Source organism: Narcine bancroftii, chromosome 3 (genome assembly GCF_036971445.1).
Source record: "Narcine bancroftii isolate sNarBan1 chromosome 3, sNarBan1.hap1, whole genome shotgun sequence".
Lineage (NCBI taxonomy): Eukaryota > Metazoa > Chordata > Chondrichthyes > Torpediniformes > Narcinidae > Narcine > Narcine bancroftii.
In genome coordinates this window covers 264,018,483-264,041,541 of record NC_091471.1, presented here as the reverse complement: position 1 = coordinate 264,041,541, position 23,059 = coordinate 264,018,483, and the positions used below count along the sequence as shown (strand labels likewise).

The window sequence follows — 23,059 nt, the reverse complement described above, 5'->3', positions numbered from 1 at the left end:
GTTATAATTTTCCATTATATCTATTTTCTGAGCTAACAGTTCTTGTGTCTCTATAACTTTTTTATTAGATTCCTCTAATTTCTTTTTTAAGTCCTCTACCTCCATTTCTACTGCTACTTCCCACTCTTCCATCTTGTCCATTTTCTTTCCCATTTCTGTTAAGGTCATATCTATTTTATTAATTTTCTCTTCTTTGTTGTTTATTCTTCTTCTTAAATCATTAAATTCCTGTGTTTGCCATTCTTTAAATGACTCCATGTATTCTTTAATAAGAGAAAGTATATCCTTTATCTTGCCTTTCCCTTCTTCTTCTATTTCACTGTACTCTTCCTCTTCCTCTTCTTCTTCCTCTGGGTTGGCCGTCTGTTGTTTCTTTGTTGCCCTTTTCTTCTCTTCTTTCTTGTTTTCATTGTCTTCTGTGTTCTCTTCTTGCTGCAGGTGTTCTGCAGCTGTCGTTGCCGGCTGTGGAGATCGACTCCCCAGCTGGTCACCCCTCCCGTCGGTGTGTTTTTTTTCATGCGCGGTTGCGCGCTTTTACTCGGCTCAACGAGCCATTTTTGTAGTCCACTTTCTACCGACCTGAGGGAGCGGGTTTCTCTCTCCACTGCGGGCCTCTTCGAACAGGTAAGGCCTTCTCCTTCTTCCTCCGTTGTCTTCTCTTCCTCTCTTCTTACCGTTGCTTTCGATTTTTCTTTTTTTGTCGCCATCTTCTTTCCACCTTTATACTCACTTTTCTTTAACTTTTATTTCTGTGCCTTTGTGTTTTTCTTTGTTTTTTTTTGACTTTTCTGGAGAGGGCTGGAGTTCACCGTCCGGCCACTACTCCATCACGTGACTCCCGCATGACTGTGGTTATTAATGTGAGGTATAGGCTGGTGCAGTTTAATTTTCTCCACCGACTATATTTGACACCGCAAAAATTGAACAAGGCTAAACCAGAAATTTCAGACCAATGCTTCAGATATGGCATTGCAACAGGAACCTTTGTGCATGCAACCTGGACATGTACCAAGGTGAGACCCTTTTGAGTGGAACTAGGCCAAGCCTTAGAGAAAAAAAATATATAGTTAAAGAATTCCTGCAGGACCCAGAGCTGTTCCTATCGGGAAACATGATGGACATAAGGCTTAAAATGAAGCTGTCCAAATTTCAAATCCAATTTGTAATGATCTCATTGGCAGTGACCAGGAAGAGAATAGTGGTTACCTGGAAATCTGACTCCCACTTGGGCATTGTGCGCTGGAATTCAGAAATGCAAAGGTGCGTTCCCCTGGAGAAAATTACCTATAACTTAAAGAAAAAATATAACACCTTCCTAAAAATATGGCAACCATATTTAAATTTCATTGGAGCTCAATTATAGTGTGGACCTGTGTATCTCAGCACCCTGCCTTCTGCGTCTATCTGAAGAAGGCGTGGGGTGGAGGTCCATTCCATTCCAATCAAGTAAAGTCAAGACAAATGTAACAGCCTAGATGATGGCTGCCAGGCGCTAACAAACCACTGATGTGTTCCCTTTGTGCCGTTTCAACTGGGCCACCCTTAACTGGGACGCTAATTGCTTTTCCACTGAACACAGCTCATGCCATGGGATGAGAGTGTTCAACCTTCAACTGGAAATGGGTGACTTTCTGCTGTCCCTTTTCCACTGGTTTTATCAGCACGCTGGCGCCAGCAAACACCGGGGATATGAGTAGGGGTAGAGGCGGTTAATCCCCGGCTGTTGAGTTCAAGCCATCCCCCCCTCCCTTCTCCCCACACTCAACAGACCACAGTTACACACCACATTCAAGATACCCATAACAAAGGCTGAGCTTTTCTGACCTACAGTGTATGCAATTAAATGATGTTGTCCAAACTGTTATGTCTCCAATGAATGAAATGGCTCAAATGAATGCTGGTATAAGTTCAGAATTAAATATGGTTAAGACACATGTGGATGCATCTTATGAGGAATTTAAAAAATTTCAGACTGCTTTTTTGGACTGTAAACAACAAGTAGCTTCTAACACAGAAAAAGTGCTGAAGGTTGAAAAGGTACAAAGGGCTTCCTATCCCGGAATCAACTGGGATACCAGTGGTCTCAGAAGCAGCACGTTATCCACCTAAAATGGGACGTGCGTTTCCATTATTGATTCAGAATACCAATGGTTATACCTGCACTTAATACGACATATCTGACATTGCTGGAGTTCAGGTGTGTTCTATTTTATACAAATTATCCACGGGCAGTCTCCACCTCCTGGTCGGGGGTTCGGTGAATTTGAACCTTTGGGAGGCGACTTTGTACTAAGTGGCAGTTTTAGTTCACGCCACTCAAGCGAAGTTTTTTTTTACCTGTCTCTTTCCTTTGCACACTTCTCTCTCTCTCTAGAACTCGTTCAACTTCCATCCAGTTTGGTCCCGGTTCGTTAGTGGCAATAAATCAGTTTCGGCGTGGATTCGGCAACAATAGGGTCGGTGAGCAGCTCCGCTACCGCGACGTTTGCAGCGGTTGGGAAATGCAATCGGAGAAGTCGGGGTGGGGGAGATTGGGGAGGGTGTAGCGACCGGGAGATGAATCCGGAATGTAAAGTGAATTAATGATACAACGGGGAAGGGGGACAATGAAAGGAGCGCGGTAGAATGAGGGAGTCGAGGAAGAGCGAGTATCTTGGTGTTGTTTTGTACTTCTGCATTGTGTGTTCTTGTTCGGAGCGTTTGTATTTTTTAATGACACTGGAGCTAACTACCTCTTACTGGCTGATATTTTAGGGATTTCAGCTGTTCTACAAGTCAAACTGTTTTTGTTTTAAGATCTGGGCGTTTACTTGTCTTTAGAAACTGATTTTTTCTCTCTCTCTCCAACATAAGCTGATGGAGACCTGTACCTGCTGAACAGAACATTGTTCCCCACCTACCCAGATGCTTGTATTTCTGTTTACCAGTCTCGCCTTCCATTTTAACTGACCTTAATGATTCTAAAATGAGAGCTTCGTAATTTGCATTGAAGGGTTTTATTTTGGTGTGCCTTTGGATGCAGTGGAAGTTGACTCCAAACTTTAGTCTGGTGGAGGGTCAAAAAAAATCCATAAGGTGATTAAACTATTTGCATGAATGATGAGTTGAATTTTGTTCCTTGGGTTGGTTTTCTGCCTCTGTTTAACGTCAGACAGCACCCACAGGTTTGAATGGTCAGTCAACATTTCAGGTGTGAATGTAATAAAGAACTCTCTTGATTAAAAAGGTTCAGATCCAAATTGTGGACTGACCATTTTTACCTATAGATGCTGATTGAACTGCAGAGTGTCTCTGGCAATTCTTTTCCAGAGTAACATTGGATGTTTAAATAAGAAATAACACACAAAATCTCCTGAGCAAAACTAAGCCCGCCATTGCATGCCCAGATAGAGTGAATGGGTGCGACAAGATGCCTGACTTCCTACCAACTTTAGTTTTGATGTTTGTGGGTTTATGACAAATGGAGACTTGATCTTGTGTCACCTGTAAAGGGAATTGGAATTGGGGAAGAAGAATTCAGTGTGACTTGGGCACCTAGATAGGAAAATTGACTGAAACCACTGGTGGGAGGAGTTACTGTGATGGTGGGCCTGGTCCACAGCTCTAGACTTGGAGGGAGAGAAATAGTAGCTTTTTGTCTGGTGTGGCTATCTGGTGAAGAAATCCTGTGGCTTGAGATGATGGCCACTGTTATACATTGTAATTGTAAATGTTTGTTACCCATAGGTTGGCTGTGTGAAAAATGTTCTCTCCTTTGAGGAAGTAGGAAGGCTAAGTTGAAACTTAAAATCCAAAAAAGTAGGTTTCCATGACAGGTCCAGCAAATCAAAAAGTCTTGGTAAGTTCGAAAGTGGTAGGAAGTCAAGCATTTTGTCACACCCGTTCACTCTATCTGGGCGTGCAATGGCGGGCTTAGTTTTGCTCAGGAGATTTGTGTGTTATTTCTTATTTAAACATCCAATGTTACTCTGGAAAAGAATTGTCAGTGACACCCTGCAGTTCAATCAGCATCTATGGGTAAAAAGATTTGGATCCACAATTTGGATCTGAACCTTTTTATCAAGAGAGTTCTTTATTACATTGACACCTGAAATGTTGACTGACCATTCACACCTGTGGGTGCTGTCTGACCTGCTGAGTTGTTCCATGAACTCTTTTGTTAACTTAAAATTCCACCATGTCCAGCTTTGGTGTTTCCCTTTATGGCCTGGAAACTCTTGGATGAGACAAATGCTTAAACTTTGGTGTGTGTGGTCAATGAAAAGAAGTTTTAATTGCAGATATTCTGGACTGATCAATGTTTGTGTGAGCCACCTTTGATATTGATGTTCTCCTGACGAGGTTAGCTGGGTATGATGAAAGGTTTTTGTTTTTGAGTTAGACATTTAGAGATTTGATCCTGTTGAACTTATTTCAGAGGTGATGTCCTTTCGATTAACTCTTAAAGCAGTACTTTACCTCCTTATTCTTGTGATTTAACATAAATGTTAAAAATCTCACAGTGCCTGTTTAAGACTAGAATGCTTTCCTTCCAGCACCAGCAAGAACTCCTGGTATGTATATCTATTGGGGGGTGGGTAGGGAGAGACACGACTCCTTCATTTCAAATTTTCACTAAGGAACAGGCCCTCTTTTTGTGTTAATTAGGAATTTTGTAAATTATATGACATTAATATCAATATTTGTATGTAAATACACTTTTTTCTTGACTGCAGGTGCTGATTGATATTACTTGGCTACAACTTATCAGGCTGAGTAATTTTATTGATCAGAATTTGACTAAATTTTTATGGACAACTCTTGAACATGTGAAACCAAAGTGAATTAGGAAAACAACTTTCAATCAAGGAATTAGTTTGTCAGTTGTGTCAAGGTTGAGTGGTTGCTATTGAGTGATTCAATAATTCATGTTCTGCTCTTACAGTCTAGCACCTGTAAAATATTGATGGTGCTTTTGTTGAATGTTGGAGACATTGAGCATTTGGTGTTGATTTAGGGGAACAGATAAAGCAGGATCATTTGGCATGGTGCAATTGGCATGTGCCAGAGCCATGAGGGGACAGACGTCATGGGTCAGAAGTAGCTAGTGCACTGCTCCCTGGAAAACAAAATGGGGATGATGTTGGGGTAAGTAAGAAAAGATGAAGGGAAGAAGAAATCTGTTCAAGCAGGAGATGGAGGGCCATGTGGTGGTAGTAGTCTTGATAGATGTGATGGAGGGCAGTCTTGGGCAGAGGCTACAATTATTTTTAGGATTGAGAAGCTTGGGGCGTTGATGTGTCCAGTGAATAGAGCTATAGGTAGATGGGTATCAATGAAGAATTGGGGGGAGGGTGGATGGTCCCTGGAGAAAGGGGGTAAGCATTGAGCTGATGGCAATAATAAAAAGATATGCTTCCCTGAACTCTAAAACATCAGAGAGGAGCAGCGATCATCAAGGATCCTCTCACTCAGGGGATGCTCTTTTCTCACTGTTGTTATCAGGAAAGAGGTGCAGGTGCCACAAGACGTACCATTAAGTTCAGGAACAATTGTTACCCCTCCACCATCAGACTCCGATGCAACAAAATCCGAGACTAATTTAAAGGCTCCTACTTTACACATTACAATGAAGATTTTGCTTCCTGAACACTTTAAGGTGTATTTTATGGATTCATGGTTGCTGATCAGGAAAATTATCATAAAATTTTCCTATCACGTATTGTTTTTTAGATGTAGCATATTTTTTGTGATTTCCTGTCATATTTTAATTGTACTAGAATATTGCCCACAAAGGGATCTGTTTTGGTCAGTCCAACTATGCCTGAGTGTGCACCCAGAACAGGTGCTATGCAAATGTTGTCTTGGGCCTGGGCATGCTTAGTCTGGATAGATGCAGACAGACTATAAAAGCAGCTCACATACACATTGAAATAGTTTGAATGCATATTGATGCACATGTTCTTCAGGCAATAGCATTTATTGTCTTCAGGAAGATTCAGCAGAAATGTCTCATTAAGGTCATAATAGCTGAAATACATTGTTACATTTGTGGCAAGTATACACTTAAGGCTCAATGATGCATCATTTCTGTACTTGTTAAGAAAGCCTATGAGCTCTATTTCAGTTGTAAAATCGGTGAGCAAGTCAAACCCTGGGCTCCTCAATTGTTGTGTAACACGTGCAGTCAACCTGAGAGCTTGTGTCAGCACCATTATACAATTAAACTTGCTAAATTTAATTAAGGTTAATTTAATGGTTCTTCAACTTCCTATGTGTTGCAACAAATCTGAACTTTGTGTTCATCTTGAAGTTGTCTATCATAATCCCCAATTTTTTTTCCAAGAAGCAAATCTTTTTGGGGGGGGCGGGGGAATTGTTGTCCAGTGTTATTTATTGTTGAATATTCTGTATTGAACAATTTGTTTCCACTTCTTTACATTTCTCTTTTTTTATATACATATTTTCTTGTATAGTTATTTTTGCACCACTGATAAATAGAAATTCTGCCTGACCTAACTCACAGGAAAAAGAATGTCAGGGTTGTATGTGATATCATCGATGTACTGTATCAATATGAACTTTTTACTTGGCTTTTAATATATGGGAGAAATTTAATTTTATCTATTTTGGGATAAATAAGCCCATGTGCTTTTGTTGTAAATCTCCTAATTTGCATTGGTTCTAATGCAATTAAACTGGGAAAGATGCATTAATCAATCTCCATTTTTATATTACGATGCAAAGACCTTTAAATAGTACATGCTGACTTGTGTACAATATCTTCAGTGGGAATACATTATAGCAACTGGTGTTTCTTAGTAAATACCACTCTTAAAAAGTACTCTGGACCTTTAGTCTTCCAAACAGATGTAGCTGCTAGCTTCCTTTAGTGAGGTGTTTCTACTCTTCCTCTATTTTGTTAGTTCCATGTAATAACTGAACATAATTACCCAGGGGCTAGTAATTGCCGAATCCCAGAGGAAGCAATGAGATCCAGCACAGTAACAGGCCATTCTGGCCCACAAACTCATGCTGCACAGATACACCAATTAAACTGGAGTAGCCAGAGGAAACCCATGCTGGTCACGGGGAGAATATACAAACTGCTTAGAGACTGTGCCGGATTTGAACTCCGGTCGCTGGTGCTGTAAAAGCATCATACTAACTGTGCCCTACAAGAGCTTGGAAAGAATGCAATGGAAATTAAAATTCTAAAATATTTGGGACCTTTCCTTGAGGAAGATGAAATGTAAGAAAGGGAACAGACATTGCTGAATCTAATTAGTGGAATGGGACCCCTCAGGATTCAATGCCGTCAACTCTGTGTGGAAACAATATTCTTGGTGGGGGGGGGGGGGGAGGGAGGAAGAGAAATGAACATTGAGGAACTTGGGGCAGTGAATAGTAGTATTATGGTTGAGTAGGTGCTGAAGGTCCTGATACTTAGGAAGGTGGACAAATCTCAGGTATGTCCAAGGACACTGCGGCAAGCTACAGGATAAGCTGTATGTGCCCTGGTTGAGACTTTTGAGTCATCATTGCGTCAAGTGAGGTGCCAGAAGATTAAATTCCATCAACCATTCTTCTAACCTACCTGCCCACCTGATCAAGATCCTGTCGCAATCTTTGGCAAACGTCTTCACCATCTACAAAACCTGATACTTTTGTGTCCTCTGCATATTCGCTAATCCTGCCATGTACATTTTCATCTACATTGGCAAATGTTGTGCCTCCATTCAAGGTGGGCTGCAGGGAAAAGCCTGGGAACTATAGGTCAGTAAGCCTACCATCTGTGGTTAGTAAATTGCTAGTGTTCTGAGGGAGAATATATTCATGCACTTGGATGGGAAAAAGGCTGATTAGAGATGATCAGGATAGTTTTGTATCTGGGAGGATATGTTTCACAAATCTAGATGAATTTTTTTGAAGGTGTGACCAAGGACTTGAACTATAGGGAGACATTGAGCAGGCTAGGGCTTTATTCTTTGGAGCACAGGATGATGAGATACAATGATGAGGGTCAGAGAGGTATACTAACTCATGAGAGGAATAGATCAGGTGAACTTGGAGCCTTTTGCAATAACCAGACATGAGTCTACAATGATGGGTTAGATGAGGGCAGAACTGTAGACGTACATGTCAATTTCAGCAAGGCATCCAATAAGGACAATAGAGTAGGCTTTTCTGGAAGGTTAGATTGGATGGATCCCAAGGTGAGATAACAGACTGGATAGAAAATTAGTACAAGTTTGTCCTGCAGATTGGAGTCTTGTGACTAATGGTGTGCCTCAGGATTCAGTGCTGGGCCTATTGCTGTTTGTCATCTATATCAATGCTTCAGATGAAAATGTATGTAGTATAATCAGCAAATATGCAGAGGACACAAAAGTATCTGGTATTGTTGATAATGAAGACTGATGCCAAAGATTGCTACAGGATCTTGATTAGTTGGGCAGGTGGACAAAGGAATGGTGTGATGGATTATTATATTTTATATTGTATATAGTTACATTTTAAAAGGAGATAAATTGTGGCATGTTTTTTAGTGTAGGTCACATATAAACAGTTCAAAACAGAAATGCCAAAGCTCTGCTCAAGCCATAGAGTCCAGGCTCCGAGTGCCTTTGGAAAATTTTTAAAGAATGTCTATAAGGACTTCACAAGTAGGTGTTAATTGGACATGCTGTGTTGTAATGGATTATTGTTTTGGAAAGCAACGGATGAACGAACTTGGAAGATTAGGTCTGTCTGAATGCAGTTGGCTATTCTAAGAGGGTCATGTGGTTTTCTCTAAGTGAGAGAGAATTCAGTTCTACAATTTTGCAGTGCAGCAGCAGCTGGGACTGGAACAGGACAAGCTGGCAAGCTTGTGGAAAAAACTCTATTTTGAAGACTGGTTGTGAGTTCTTAGTTCAGCCTGGTAAATGCCCTTGTGGTTTGTACAAGAGGAGACGGCTGGCAGTATAATGTTTAACTTGAAATAAGTGAAACAGAAAAGGAACTCTATGGTGACCTGAAAGAAAGAGGTTATCGTCTGGAAACCTCTGATGGGGCAAGTTTCTTCAGCAAGACACTGAAGTGGCTAATCAGAAGGAATCAGTTGTGGGTGTCCAACGAGTAACAAATTTCTCTCTGAAAACTGACAAGAACCTTCCTGAGTGGTAACCATTTACCTTTCAAGCACCAAAGCCTGGTGAAATTCATAAATGTTAAATTCTGTGCACTGTATAAGAATTGCCTGCAACTAGTGAACTTGGTGGAGTGAGATTGGACTGTGAATTAAATAACTTTTCTGAACTTGCGCACACATTACATACATGCACATTTGGAAGTAGAAGGGGGTTAAGTTAATAGTAATAAGTTAAAGTTTTATCCTGTTTTCATGTTTAAAGATAATTAAAAGCAACTTTTGTTTAAGTATCCTTTTGTCTTGGTGAATTTCTATTGCTGCTGGGTTTTGGGGTCCTCTGGGCCATAACATTGGTCAATGAAATTTAAATCAGAAATGTGAGGTGTTGCATATTGGGATGTCTAATATGGTTAGGTGCTACAAGGTGAAAGGTAAAGATCTGGAGAGTGTTGCAGAGAAAAGGGATCAAGGGGTTCAGGTACATAATACCTTGAAAGTGATGTCACAAGTAGATAGGATGGTCAAAAAGGCTTTTAGCATTTTGCCCTTCACTAGTCAGAGAACTGAGTACAGATAATGGGAGGTCATGTTGCACTTCCATGTTGAAGCCCCATTTGGGGTATTGTGTTAAGTTTTTGTCACTTTGCCCTTCACTAGTCAAAGAACTGAGTACAGATAATGGGAGGTCATGTTGCACTTCCATGTTGAAGCCCCATTTGGGGTATTGTGTTAAGTTTTTGTCACTTTGCCCTTCACTAGTCAGAGAACTGAGTACAGATAATGGGAGGTCATGTTGCACTTCCATGTTGAAGCCCCATTTGGGGTATTGTGTTAAGTTTTTGTCACTTTGCTGCAGGTAAGATATTGTTAATCTGGAGAGGGTGCTGATAAAATTTGAGGATATTGACAGGACTTGGGTGGAAGGGTTTGAGCTATAGGGAGACGTTGAGCAGGCTAGGGCTCTATTCTTTGGAGCACAGGATGATGAGATACAATGATGAGGGTCAGAGAGGTATACTAACTCATGAGAGGAATAGATCAGGTGAACTTGGAACCTTTTGCGATAACCAGACATGAGTCTACAATGATGGGTTAGATGTTTTATGGGAAACCAAGGGGTAACCTTTATTTTTACATAGTGAATGTATAGAATGGACTGCCAAAAGATGTGGTGGAGACAGATACTATTACAACACTTAAGAAAACAGTGGGGGGTGATTCATGGATAGGATAGGGCTTAGAACAGTGGTTCTCAACCTTTTTCTTTCCACTCACATACCATTAAGTAATCCCTATCCCATTAGTGCTCTGTGATTAGTAAGGGATTGCTTAAGGTGGTATGGAAGGTTGAGAATCACTGCTCTAGACCCAATTGTTCCTGAAATATTTTGCTTGAGAAAAATTGTCATTGGGACATTTCCTTTGGAGTTCTGAAACCCTGCACATAACTAGTCAATGAGGGTGGTTTTCAAACTTTTTCTTTCTACCTACAGACCGCCTTACGCAATCCCTTACTAATCACAGAGCACCAATGGCATAGGGATTACTTAGTGGTATGTGAGTGGAAAGAAAAAGGTTGAGAACCACTGGTTTAGAGAGATGTGGGCCAAACACGGGCAGGAGAGAATAGTGTGGGTGGACAACCTTGGTTGTGCTGGAAAGTTAGGCCGAAGGCCCTATTTCCATGCTATATAACTCTGATTTTGGTTGCCCACAACGAGAATTTTTAAGGGGCTAAGTAATTGGTTTGAAAAAATTCTCAATCAGAAAAGCAGGAAGTACAAATATTCTATACATATTGGAGTTAAGTGAATAGGATCAATTGCTTTTAATTTTTAAAGTTTAAATAAAATAATCTAGACACTTTCACAGGTTCAGCAATAATTGTGGAGTTGTAGATGATTATAATTCATCCATGACTCAAATGTTTTCAATGGATTTTGCAGCAAGAGAAATTAATGAAAATTGGAGAATGCTAAGTTCCAAAAATCAATTGAGTGCAAATCAGAAAACACTGAAGTGAGAGGAAGGATGGGGATTGATGATGCCAAATTCTGGACTTGGGAATCTCCCACAATTGTATGGAGCCAGAAGATGGTCTTAACTTTTAAGTAATAACAGTGATGTTGGAAACTTCACAATCACTACAACTGAAAATCTTGAGATATGATGATGTGTTTTATAGGTCAAAAAAATAAATTTTATTACAATAGCAAGTTCTTGGGATTGAGATGATAGAAAAACAAATAACTAGTTTGAGTGGAGGCAGATGTGCACAGGACTGAATAATAATGATGGGATATTATTATAAAGAAACTAAATTCTAGAAAGACAATGGAGAGAAGATGATGAATAAATATTAGAATACTATTTGCAGGGGAAAAATAAGATTGGAACCAGGTGGTTTAATTAAAAAAAAAATTGGGATAGGAGAGTACATTTGAGATCTCAAAGAGCAGTTGTAATTTTCTAAAAACACAGAAATGCTGGAGGAGCACAGCCAGTCTTGCAGCATCCATCGGAGGTAAAGATATATTACCGACATTTCAGGCCCGAGTCCTTGAAGGTAAGCAAAAAAACAGGAAGACTTTGGTGTTTCACATAAGTTGTCATTTCCCTGTGTGCTGTGAGGCTTAGCTGTTCGTGGAATACCCTACCAAAGAGGTTGAAGAGGGAATGGCAACATAAGAGATTAGAAAGGTAGCAGAAGGCAGAAGCAATAAGGGAAATGCACGTGGGACAATTTTGAAGAATTCAGTGTCCCACTTGAATGTTGGATCAACACTTTGTAATTCTAGGATGTTTGAATATTGTTGTATAGGTGACAAATGTCACCTTGCAAGAAATAATAAATTGACACATGACCCAGTCTGATCCTGAGACTCATTCATGCAGGAAATAACTGAGGTGTTTCACATATTGTTAACTCAGCAACTTGTATATTATAATGACTAAAATTTCTGGAAATATGCAAATTGTAAAACCACCTTTCCCCCTGTGTTTGGAGGTTGAGGGATTAAGTGCTTCACCGACAAGGGTTCATCAATAATAATTCACTTTAATAGTTTTTGATCTGAATACACCTTCACCCTTCGGTTCTTTACCCTGTTTTCCCATGTGCACCAAATTTCTCCAATGCATCCAACACACTCATACTTGCTCTTAATCTGTTCTGCAGTGTGTGGTACATTTAACCTTGAACAAAAGCTTCATGCAAATTCAGCCAGAACACATTTGATTATAACTCTGTCAAATAACAACCTGACTTCAAATGTAGAAGGGAATTGTAATTTTTCAAATTTAAATTTTTTTTAAAATTTAAACTTTGTAATTTAAAAAAAAATTTAAACATGCAGTGTGATAGCAGGCCATTTTGGCCCTCGAATCCGTGTGCCCAATTTACACCTAATTAACCTACTCCTCCAGTACGTTTTGAATGGTGGGAGGAAATCGGAGCCTCCAGGGGAAAACCCATGCAGACACATGGAGAACACATAAACTCCTTACAGACTGTGTGGGATTCAAAACCCAGTCCTGATTGCTGGCATTGTAAAAGCGTTGGCTACACTAACATAAGATGAAAACGTCAAATTTTTGAGGTGTGATATCAGAATCCGGATTTATTGTCATGAACAAGTCATGAAATTTGGTGCTTGCTGCAGCATCATAGAGCAAACCTACATATTATAACCATCTTGCGACATTATTATTTGTATTCTTTTATATAGTAACAATAAGAATGCTTGAAAAGCCTTTGGTTCATTAATCATTCTGGAATTTGATGGCAGTGGGGAAGAAGCGGTCCTTGTGCTCATCTTTAGGCTCCTGTACTTTTTTCCTCTGGTAGCAGAGTGAAGAGGGCATCACCTGGGTGATTGGAGTCTTTGAGGATAGAGGCTGTTTCTTTTTAAAAGACCTGCCTCATGTTGATGTCCTTGGAGTGAAGTTTGGTGTCTGTGATGTCACAGGCTGAGTTAATAACCTTCTGGAGTTTATTATTACCCTGATAGTTGGCACCTCTATCAGTCAATGATGCAGCCAGCCAGAATGCTATCCACGGTACATCGATGTCTTGATTTGAACTTGGTTTGTGTACTGTTTCAAATAGACTTGAAACTTCTTTGTAAAGCAGGGTTTTCCAGAAGATCATCACTGCATTCTGTGTAGCTTTCAACTTCTCTTGCATTGATTGTGCCCTTTTTTTGCAATGAATGGTTGCTGATGTTTGGCTTCACCTTTAACTCCTCTGATAATGAAGAAGAATGATTAGATGCAGCAGGATGGTGGGTGTGTCAAATGGTATAGCCGGTAGTGTCGATGTTACTGGGCAATCTCAGCATCCCACAAGATTAACACGAGTGGACCCTTCAGCCAGTCTTTAATAATGTAAAATACCCCAGGATGGGTGTGGTAACACCAAGCCACATGCAGGTATTTGGGGTAAATAACTAAAAGTTTGCTCAAGCCTGAAGGAGGAAAGGGCGAGCAAATAGAGGAGTTGAGGGAATGGCAAATAAAAGATCAACACTATTGAATCCAATGTATGTTTATCCCAAATGAGAGTCGTTAAATTTAATTTGCCTCATCTCCCCCATTGGATCATTTTCAAATCTTCTTTTTGGTCCTGAATACTTTATCAGAGTGTTCAGTTGAACATTCTGTTAGTGGTCAATTCTTATGGTAAGGATTCCAGAAATCACCATCACCAAGTGGGAATATGTCCATGACCTTTCGTCATGAAGGATGGCCTGGAAATTGCAGGGGTCGGAAGGCTGAACAGAAAGGGAAACTTCATAAATGTTGAGGGGGATTATGTTCATGGTTTGTGGCTAACTGTTCCATCCTGAGGTTTATTCATTTTATGTTTGGAATCTACTGGCCATCTTATTGGCTATCCCTAAAGGTGGTAATGAGCCATTATCTTCAATCAATGTTGTCCTTTTGGTGAGAGAACTCCCATAATGCTGCTGTGCAAGGAATATCAAGTTAGAGACTGAACAATGATGAAAGAAGAGTGATTTGTATTTTCAAATCAGGATAGCGCATACTTGGGAAGATGTAGGTGGTACTGTTACTATGCACCAGTTGCCTTCTTGACCTTAATGAAAGCAGTTAAGGATTTGGGAGGTACTATCTGACTGGCCTTGGTGATCTGTAGATAGTATGCATCTGACCACAATGCATTGGTAATGGAGGGAATAAATGAAGGGTGGTGATAGGGTGCCCAATCAATCCAGTGGTTTTACCCTGGAGAATGTTGAGTTGCTTGTTAGAACTTTTCTCTCCAGGTGAGGTAAAGGTATTCAATTGTGCTATTTTCTCTGAGGATTTCTTCTTCACCTGCCCAGCCCCAAACATTTCAGAAGGCAGCCTTCCACAAACCAGTTAGAAACAGGGCCCAACAGCTCTATCCTATGATCACTTTCTCCACATACCCTTTGTTTCCCCAAAGCTTAGCCACCAATTTGTTAGCTTCCTATTAGTTTGCCTTTGCCCAAGTTTATTTGCGATGATTGACCAATTATTACTTGATCCAGTAAATTTGCAGCAGGATTGTGTCTTTAAAATTGCTCTTAAATAGCCAGTTGCTTTGCATAAAGCAACAGATATGGTCTTTGAGCTTGCTTTTAGCAAGAATATTTTAGTCTCCGGTGGCTTGTGCAGTTTTTAAGGAATAAAAAGTTTCAAATGGATAAAGATCTACATCTTGTAAGCAAACCATGCAGAGAGAAAAATGTAGGAACTCTTAAGATGCAAATCTTTTTCCAAGAATTTAGCTTTTTCTATACTAATAGGTATTGAGTTTTTATAAGCCTTTCAGCTCTATAGCCCCTTGTATTTCCCAAGTTGGATTCTGCCAGAGCCAAATCAAGTAAATCTGAAGTGGGAAAGAAGGGAGCCTGAAGTAATATTTTAGTTGCCAGGAATGACCAAGCGAGTGTAAGAACTTGAGCAAGAGATGGTATGTAATTGGTCAATTAGGACTGCAGAAGTAATGCAGTTTGAAGTGGTTCATTTTTTTTACAGTATTCGCAAGTCTGACTTTTACTAGGTTGCCTTTATATTTTTGGCCTTTGAATATGCAATTGATGCACTAATTCATAAACTCTTAAGGTCACCAAGAGCTAGAAAACAATCAGGAATCTTCAAGGTTCCTTTTATTGTTACGTAATAAATACATTAAAAATGTATACTGTACATGATACACTTCAATTTTTGTCTGCATTTAGGCAGAGATAGGGTCACTATTAGCATTGCCCGGCTGGTGACCCTAACAATAGGAGAAAGAGAAGCAAAAGAGTCCCTTTGGAGACACTAGTATCTGTGGATTCACCTCTTGCAGCCGTGAATCACGAGTATCTGGCCTATTTTAAGGTCAATAATTTTTAAGATCTTTATAATGTTGCTTTTTTTTTTGAGGGCAGCATGGTTAGTGCAACACTATTACAGCACCAGCAATCAAGACTGGGGTTAAAATCCTGCACTGTAAGGAGTTGGTATGTTCTTCCTTTGTCTGCATGGGTTTTCCCCATTGCCTCCCACCATTTGAAATGTACTGGGGTTTGTAGGTTAATTGTGTGTAATTGAGCAGTATGGGCTTGTGGGCTGAGATGGCCTTGTTGCCATGCTGTATGTCTAAAATAAAAAAATTAAGAACCCTGACAAAATTTCAGAGTTGTGAGTAGATTTATCCTCCATTGGAAGAAAGGGTCTCTTTGTTTCATTTGCAGAAGTTGTGCTGGACATGCCAGCAATTCTTATTTCCCATCTTAATTGCATTTGAATGAGTCCTGGTGAGCAGCCAAATTCACACTGCTTCTGCCTATGGGATGAAAGTCTTCCCACAGCACTGTAAAGAGCACCAGAGCAAAAGTGACAAGCCCAAATCACAATGTGAGATTTCAAGATGGTAGTGTTCCATGCATCAGTTGAATTAAACTTGCTTATTTTTTTTGGCTTCAGTACCTGTTTTCCATAGTACACAAGTCAAAGTGCACTGGTTAAAGATAGAGAAATGCAGTCAAATCTCGGACACTGAACAGTTTTGAACTTTATTTGGACAAGTGTTCCCTTTCGGGAATAGTCATTTGCTAAAGACTGCCCTGACTTTAACTTTTTTTTTTTGCATGCTAATTTGAGTTTCTGGTCAATACTTCTAGGGGTTTAATTAAAATGTGGAAAGGGATTGAACATAGTGCATCGAATATCATGCAGAGGAGAGTTAACAGGTTGGAGTTGTTCCATGGCCAATACCTGTAATAAATAACATTTGTGCCACATTAGTACATAACTGTTTCCTGGGTTATGCAATATAGACATGATCTCCTGTTTGGAGGAATTATAAATGAAAAGGATACCATTCCCAATTCTGACATTGCAGAAAGATCATTGAGCAATGGTTAGACCAAGAACAATGCTGCCCAACTTCCTCAGAGTAATCTCCTGGACTGAAAAGACTGACTTTCAAAACAATCCTATTTTTTTCCTTGGTTACAACTCCGACTAGGTGACAGGAAGTTATTCCAACCCCCATAAATTCTTATTGACCTTAATTTTATTAGTTTTCCTTGATTTCACACACTTAGCCAAGAGGTTCTTTGATGTCGTGAGTGATCATTCTCACTATGGCCCTGGAATTGTGTGCCTGGAATTGTTTGGACCAAGGTTGCACCTGAGATTTGGAGTTGTGATCCAGTCAAAACCCAAAATGGCTATCTGTGAATTAAGAGGTATTTGACAGCATTTTTGATCATCTTCTTTTGATTATCTTTGGTGACTGTGAATATGGAAGTTGTTTTGAATTTGTCCTGTATTTTCTGAACAAGCCAAAGAAAATACCATTCTGTTTGGTTCATTTAAGAATGAAACTAATTAAATTAATTTGAATTTTAAATTGGGATAATCCTTGTCAATGATGTTCCTGCAGATGGATGTTCAGGAATGGCTAGTCCATAAATAGTTGAACTCTGCCAGACTTGGGACAGTGGCAAAGGCACAAAAAAAATATTAAAAATGATCGTGGCTTAACAGTCACTTGCTTTGATGCTGTTGATCTAAGTTTCTCTCATGGCTTGGCTTCGCGGACGAAGATTTATGGAGGGGTAAATGTCCACGTCAGCTGCAGGCTTGTTTGTGGCTGACAAGTCTGATGCGGGACAGGCAGACACGGTTGCAGGGGAAAATTGGCTGGTTGGGGTTGGGTGTTGGGTTTTTCCTCCTTTGTCTTTTGTCAGTGAGGTGGGCTCTGCGGTCTTTTTCAAAGGAGGTTGCTGCTCGTCGAACTGTGAGGCACCAAGATGCACGGTTTGAGGCGATATCAGCCCACTGGCGGTGGTCGATGTGGCAGGCACCAAGAGATTTCTTTAGGCAGTCCTTGTACCTCTTCTTTGGTGCACCTCTGACACGATGGCCAGTGGAGAGCTCACCATATAACACGATCTTGGGAAGGCGATGGTCCTCCATTCTGGAGACGTGACCTACCCAGTGCAGTTGGATCTTCAACAGCGTGGATTCGATGCTGTCGGCCTCTGCCATCTCGAGTACTTCGATGTTAGGGATGAAGTCGCTCCAATGAATGTTGAGGATGGAGCGGAGACAACGCTGGTGGAAGCGTTCTAGGAGCGTAGGTGATGCCGGTAGAGGACCCATGATTCGGAGACGAACAGGAGTGTGGGTATGACAACGGCTCTGTATACGCTTATCTTTGTGAGGTTTTTCAGTTGGTTGTTTTTCCAGACTCTTTTGTGTAGTCTTCCAAAGGCACTATTTGCCTTGGCGAGTTTTAAGTTTTGTGTGCCCGATGGAGATGTGGGGGGGCTGGTAGTCATGGTGGGGAGCTGGCTGATGGAGGACCTCAGTTTTCTTCAGGCTGACTTCCAGGCCAAACATTTTGGCAGTTTCCGCAAAACAGGACACCAAGCGCTGAAGAGCTGGCTCTAAATGGGCAACTAAAGCGGCATCGTCTGCAAAGAGTAAGTTTAACAAGAAATAAAAAGCCTGAAACTTTACTTCCAATGAATGCTGCGTTACCTTCCGAGTTTCTCTGGCACTTGTGTAATGCTATGTGTCTGGTGTGATTTGCAGCATCTTCCCTTCCATGCGTTTCAGCTTTTAATTTTATGTTTTTAAAGGCAGTATCTATTTGCCCCAGTCATGGTGAAGATGAGTTTATTGTCATGTACAATGTTCAGATGCATCAAATTCCTAACTTGCTGCTGTTATGCAGGTACACAAGATGTACAACTACAGAAGTAAAAATTAAATCACCACAAAATGTCATGGGATAGAAAAGGAGATAATAAATATAAAAGGATAAACAAGTATCCATGGTGTGGTTGTGGGGGTGGGAGGAGAGACCGTGATGTTTCAGTAGTGCAGACAGCTCTTTTAATGGTCCTGAAGTTGTGGTTCTGGTGGTGTGGAGTAGTTCAAGAGCCTGACAGGCTCTGGCAACAAAACTTTACGTAGTGAAGATTTGGCATTGCAAGCTCACCCAAGTTTTGACTCACTGTAATGAAAGCTGGTGCTATATTCATACTCTGGGTTATTAGGGGGCTTGGACTAGTATTTCAACCATTCTTAAATTACATTCAAAATTCATTTTATTATCATAGTAATAAAACAATGTCATATTACATGAAATTTTTTTGCCTGCTGCAAGGCAAAAAATTCGCCATTTGCAGGAATTCCCTAAGAACAATGTGCAGGGGGAGAGGGGGAGAGGGGGAGAGGGGGAGAGGGGGAGAGGGGGAGAGGGGGAGAGGGGGAGAGGGGGAGAGGGGGAGAGGGGGAGAGGGGGAGAGGGGGAGAGGGGGAGAGGGGGAGAGGGGGAGAGGGGGAGAGGGGGAGAGGGGGAGAGGGGGAGAGGGGGAGAGGGGGAGAGGGGGAGAGGTCCCAAAATCACCAAGTGTCTATAGATTTGCCTCCAGTGCTCCCGCAGTCACCAAGTGTCTATAGATTTGCCTCCAGTGCTCCCGCAGTCACCAAGTGTCTATAGATTTGCCTCCAGTGCTCCCGCAGTCACCAAGTGTCTATAGATTTGCCTCCAGTGCTCCCGCAGTCACCAAGTGTCTATAGATTTGCCTCCAGTGCTCCCGCAGTCACCAAGTGTCTATAGATTTGCCTCCAGTGCTCCCGCAGTCACCAAGTGTCTATAGATTTGCCTCCAGTGCTCCCGCAGTCACCAAGTGTCTATAGATTTGCCTCCAGTGCTCCCGCAGTCACCAAGTGTCTATAGATTTGCCTCCAGTGCTCCCGCAGTCACCAAGTGTCTATAGATTTGCCTCCAGTGCTCCCGCAGTCACCAAGTGTCTATAGATTTGCCTCCAGTGCTCCCGCAGTCACCAAGTGTCTATAGATTTGCCTCCAGTGCTCCCGCAGTCACCAAGTGTCTATAGATTTGCCTCCAGTGCTCCCGCAGTCACCAAGTGTCTATAGATTTGCCTCCAGTGCTCCCGCAGTCACCAAGTGTCTATAGATTTGCCTCCAGTGCTCCCGCAGTCACCAAGTGTCTATAGATTTGCCTCCAGTGCTCCCGCAGTCACCAAGTGTCTATAGATTTGCCTCCAGTGCTCCCGCAGTCACCAAGTGTCTATAGATTTGCCTCCAGTGCTCCCGCAGTCAGGAACCCTTCAGCGCCCTCAGAAACTCCTCGTATCCCAGCTCCGATACCTGGTACCCCTCCAGCCAGTTCAAGCCAGCCTCGCCTTGTGTCACCAGCAGCCCGTTGCGTACACTGGTCCCTCAGCTGCAGAGCCCTCTCTTTGTATTCAATTTTTATGCAATGTATTTTGACATAAGGTTTCATAAAAGCAGAAGCAGTAATAAATTATGAACTCTAATTGGGGAACAATAAGTAGCTTGGTTCATTGAGGAACTGTTTTGGGACATTATTAATTACATTTAAACTAATGTGGAATAGCAGGTCTGTAACAAATCTACATGGATAAGCCTGAGGGTGAAAATTGAGTAAAAGAATATTGAATGACCCCAGACTGGGGCCAATTATGTATATTAAAATTTGTCAAGAAATAAAGCATATATAACAGTGAAAGGATATAATTTTAAGATGGTTGCATGGGACTGGAACATTCTGAATGATGCACGACAAGTGCCTTTCCAAAGAGGGGCAATAACTATAAAACTGCTTAGAGTAAGGGATAATGCTGTTCACTAACCTTTCAACCAGGAAAAGTAAACAAAACATTCCATCGAATGAAAACATTTAAAACAATTACCACCTGATTTTTTTTTTGGGCATTGGTTTACATATTTCAAGCTGCAGGGTGTATGTAGTGAGTGAGTTTGACAGGGCTTAAGCAGGTCAATTTTAAAAAAATGGTCGTCTCTCTACAATGCAGAAAAGATGAGAGAGAAACTTAAATTTAGACATATAGCATGTTTATGCGTTATTTTGGCCCAAAAGTCTGTGCTGCCTAATTTACACCCAATTAACCTACAACCACAGGTACGTTTGGAGTGGTGGGAGGAAACTGGAGCCCCTGGGGGAAAACACATGCAGATGCAGGTAGAACATACAAACTCCTTATAGTCAGCGTGGGGTTCGAACCTGGTACCGTTAAGGGATTGCACTAACCATTACTCCAACCGTGCCACCCAATGCAGAAATGTGATCCTTCATAATTTGTTTTTGTGTTGAAGTGTTTCTCGCTATCCCCAAGCTTAATACTTGTGGCAAGATCTGGCTCTCGAGCATTAGCAGTTATTTGATGACCCTTAACTCAGGCTGTCTGAGCTTATGCAAAGATGGCAAAGCCTACAGTTACTTACACTTTTCTGACACCTCTGCAAAACACCCTACTGGATGTGTCATGAAAATTTGACTAAGCCTCAGTGGCATTATGAACGATGAGGAAAGAACTTGCTCATGTTTTGAGAAATAACGAAGGATAGAGGATTTTGTTTTGCCTAAAATTGGAGATGATCTGATTGGAAACTGGTTCTGTTGTCTGGTCAGGGAATAGCTTTGGAGGCTGCTTTTATCTTCAGCATCTAATGTCTGGAAACTCATACCAGACCTTAGCTTCCGTACATGATCCACCTGGAAAATTGTTTCTTTCTTTATGCTAGCTGGATCAAATCTGGCAGCAATGCTCCTTGTTCAAATCCCTGATTGGCAATCCTTTGGTAATAACAGAGGTGCTCATTAAACTTTAACGTGACCGTAATCTGCATCTTTGTAGGTGGAGGGGGATTTGTTGTGAAGGAGCCAGGTGGAAACAAGATTAGGTCATTTGGGTACAGCTGGCTTTCATCTCTTCTTGTGCTTAAATTGTTGGGATAAGGTTAATAATGCCTTTCATTCTACTCTGTCTAATTTGCTCCTCAGCAGGTCTGATAGCCTAGCAACTTTGTTATATGAATTTAAAAAGCTGCCAGGAGTGGCACCATGACAACTGCAGTGTTGTGGCACCAGCTTGTTGTGTCAACCCAACTGGTTAGACTTTCCTTGCTGGGGGTGGAAAGAGGGCTTGGCCTCTGCAAGGCTGACAACTAGTTCTACATATCGACCCAGGGTAATGTTTGTGTATAGCTGACAAAATTTCAGCTGAACACTGATCTATCCCTCTCCAACCTTCCCTCAAGATTGCGTTCTCTACATTCAAGCTGGATAAAGACATTGTCATGTCATGGGAAGTAAACAACAGCAAGATTTTTGATTGGAGATCTCAGCTAGAACTGCTTGGGTCTCTCCTGAGGTGGAAAAAAAATGGATTGGTACCCAAGGGACTGCAACCCAATGAGGAATTGAATCATTGTATTGGCCACTACCTTTGTTTTGGCCACAAACTCTGAAATTCCCTCCCAAGAATTATTGACTCTTTCTCCCCTTCATTAAAATATACCTGTTTGGTTAACTGACATGATATCATTGAATTTCAATATCATAAGTGGTACGCCTATGACCAGAGTTCAAATGCTGCCTGTAAGGAGTTTGTATGTTCTCCCTGTGTCTGCGTGAGATTCCTTCAAATGCTCCAGTTTCCTCCCACCCTTCAAAACGTAGTGATTGGGTAGCATGGGCTCGTGGGCCAGAAGGGCCTGTTATTGTGCTATATGTCTAAATTCAAATAGAGCACAAGCCATTCATCCCTTGTCTGCTTCACATTTCAATAATTTCACTGCCATCTAAAAGTCTATTAATTTGTCTTCAATAAATTTTGAACCAGACCTCTCTGAATATATGACAACCTTCAAGTTAAAGAAATTTCGACAACTCTAGTTGGCTTTATTTTGACACTTTGATTCAAGACATTTTTGCATCTACCCTGAGAAGCCTCTTGATTTTGAATATTTCAATAAGATCATGTATGATTCTTCAAAATTCCAGAAAATACCAGCCTATTCTGCCTTCATCATTCCCAACATGACAAATCTACTTTTCCAAGAATCAATTGTTTGAATCTTTAGCTGTATTCCCTCTTACAGGATCTACATAATTAGAATGAACCATCTCTCCTTCCTCATACAAGCTGAATGAACTGGCTTTCCTAATTGGTTGCTGAATCTCCATATTAACTTTTAATTTGTACACCAGGGCACTCTGGGTTTTCTGGACACCTGGCAGGTTTCAATCTGTTGCCATTTCATAAAAATTTTTAACATGATATTTCTATCTGTTATTTTGTTACCAGTCATTTAGTCTGCCTGTATCACTGAGGTCGTCGCATCTTCACTACCCACTGTGCCACTCTGATCTGCAAGTTAAACATATGACACATGATTTTTCCTCCCACTGACCCATTTTTAATTTTCCTGTACCTTGGACCACCTATAGCAAATTGACACACCACCAGATGTGGTGGGGGAGAAAGTGGGCTGATGAACTCATGCCCCTTTACATGTCACCAACAAGGTATTTTGCTTTGGTAGAAAACTTTTTTTTTGAGCATTTTTTTGTTGTCAAACTTACCACCTTGTTTTGCA

At 41.0% G+C, this 23,059-nt stretch overlaps 1 protein-coding gene across 2 annotated transcripts in view; it reads left to right on the top strand.

Annotated features, from left to right (window-relative positions):
• Positions 1-2,294: 2,294 nt before the first annotated feature.
• cers4a (ceramide synthase 4a) overlaps positions 2,295-23,059 on the top strand; it is a 49,300-nt gene continuing 28,535 nt past the window's right edge. The window contains exon 1 of one of the 2 annotated variants that reach the window (XM_069927964.1): positions 2,295-2,456. The gene's annotated coding sequence lies outside the window, so the exon portion shown is untranslated. Of the gene's footprint in view, positions 2,461-23,059 lie in introns of both variants that reach the window. The other variant, XM_069927965.1, reaches the window with a different exon arrangement.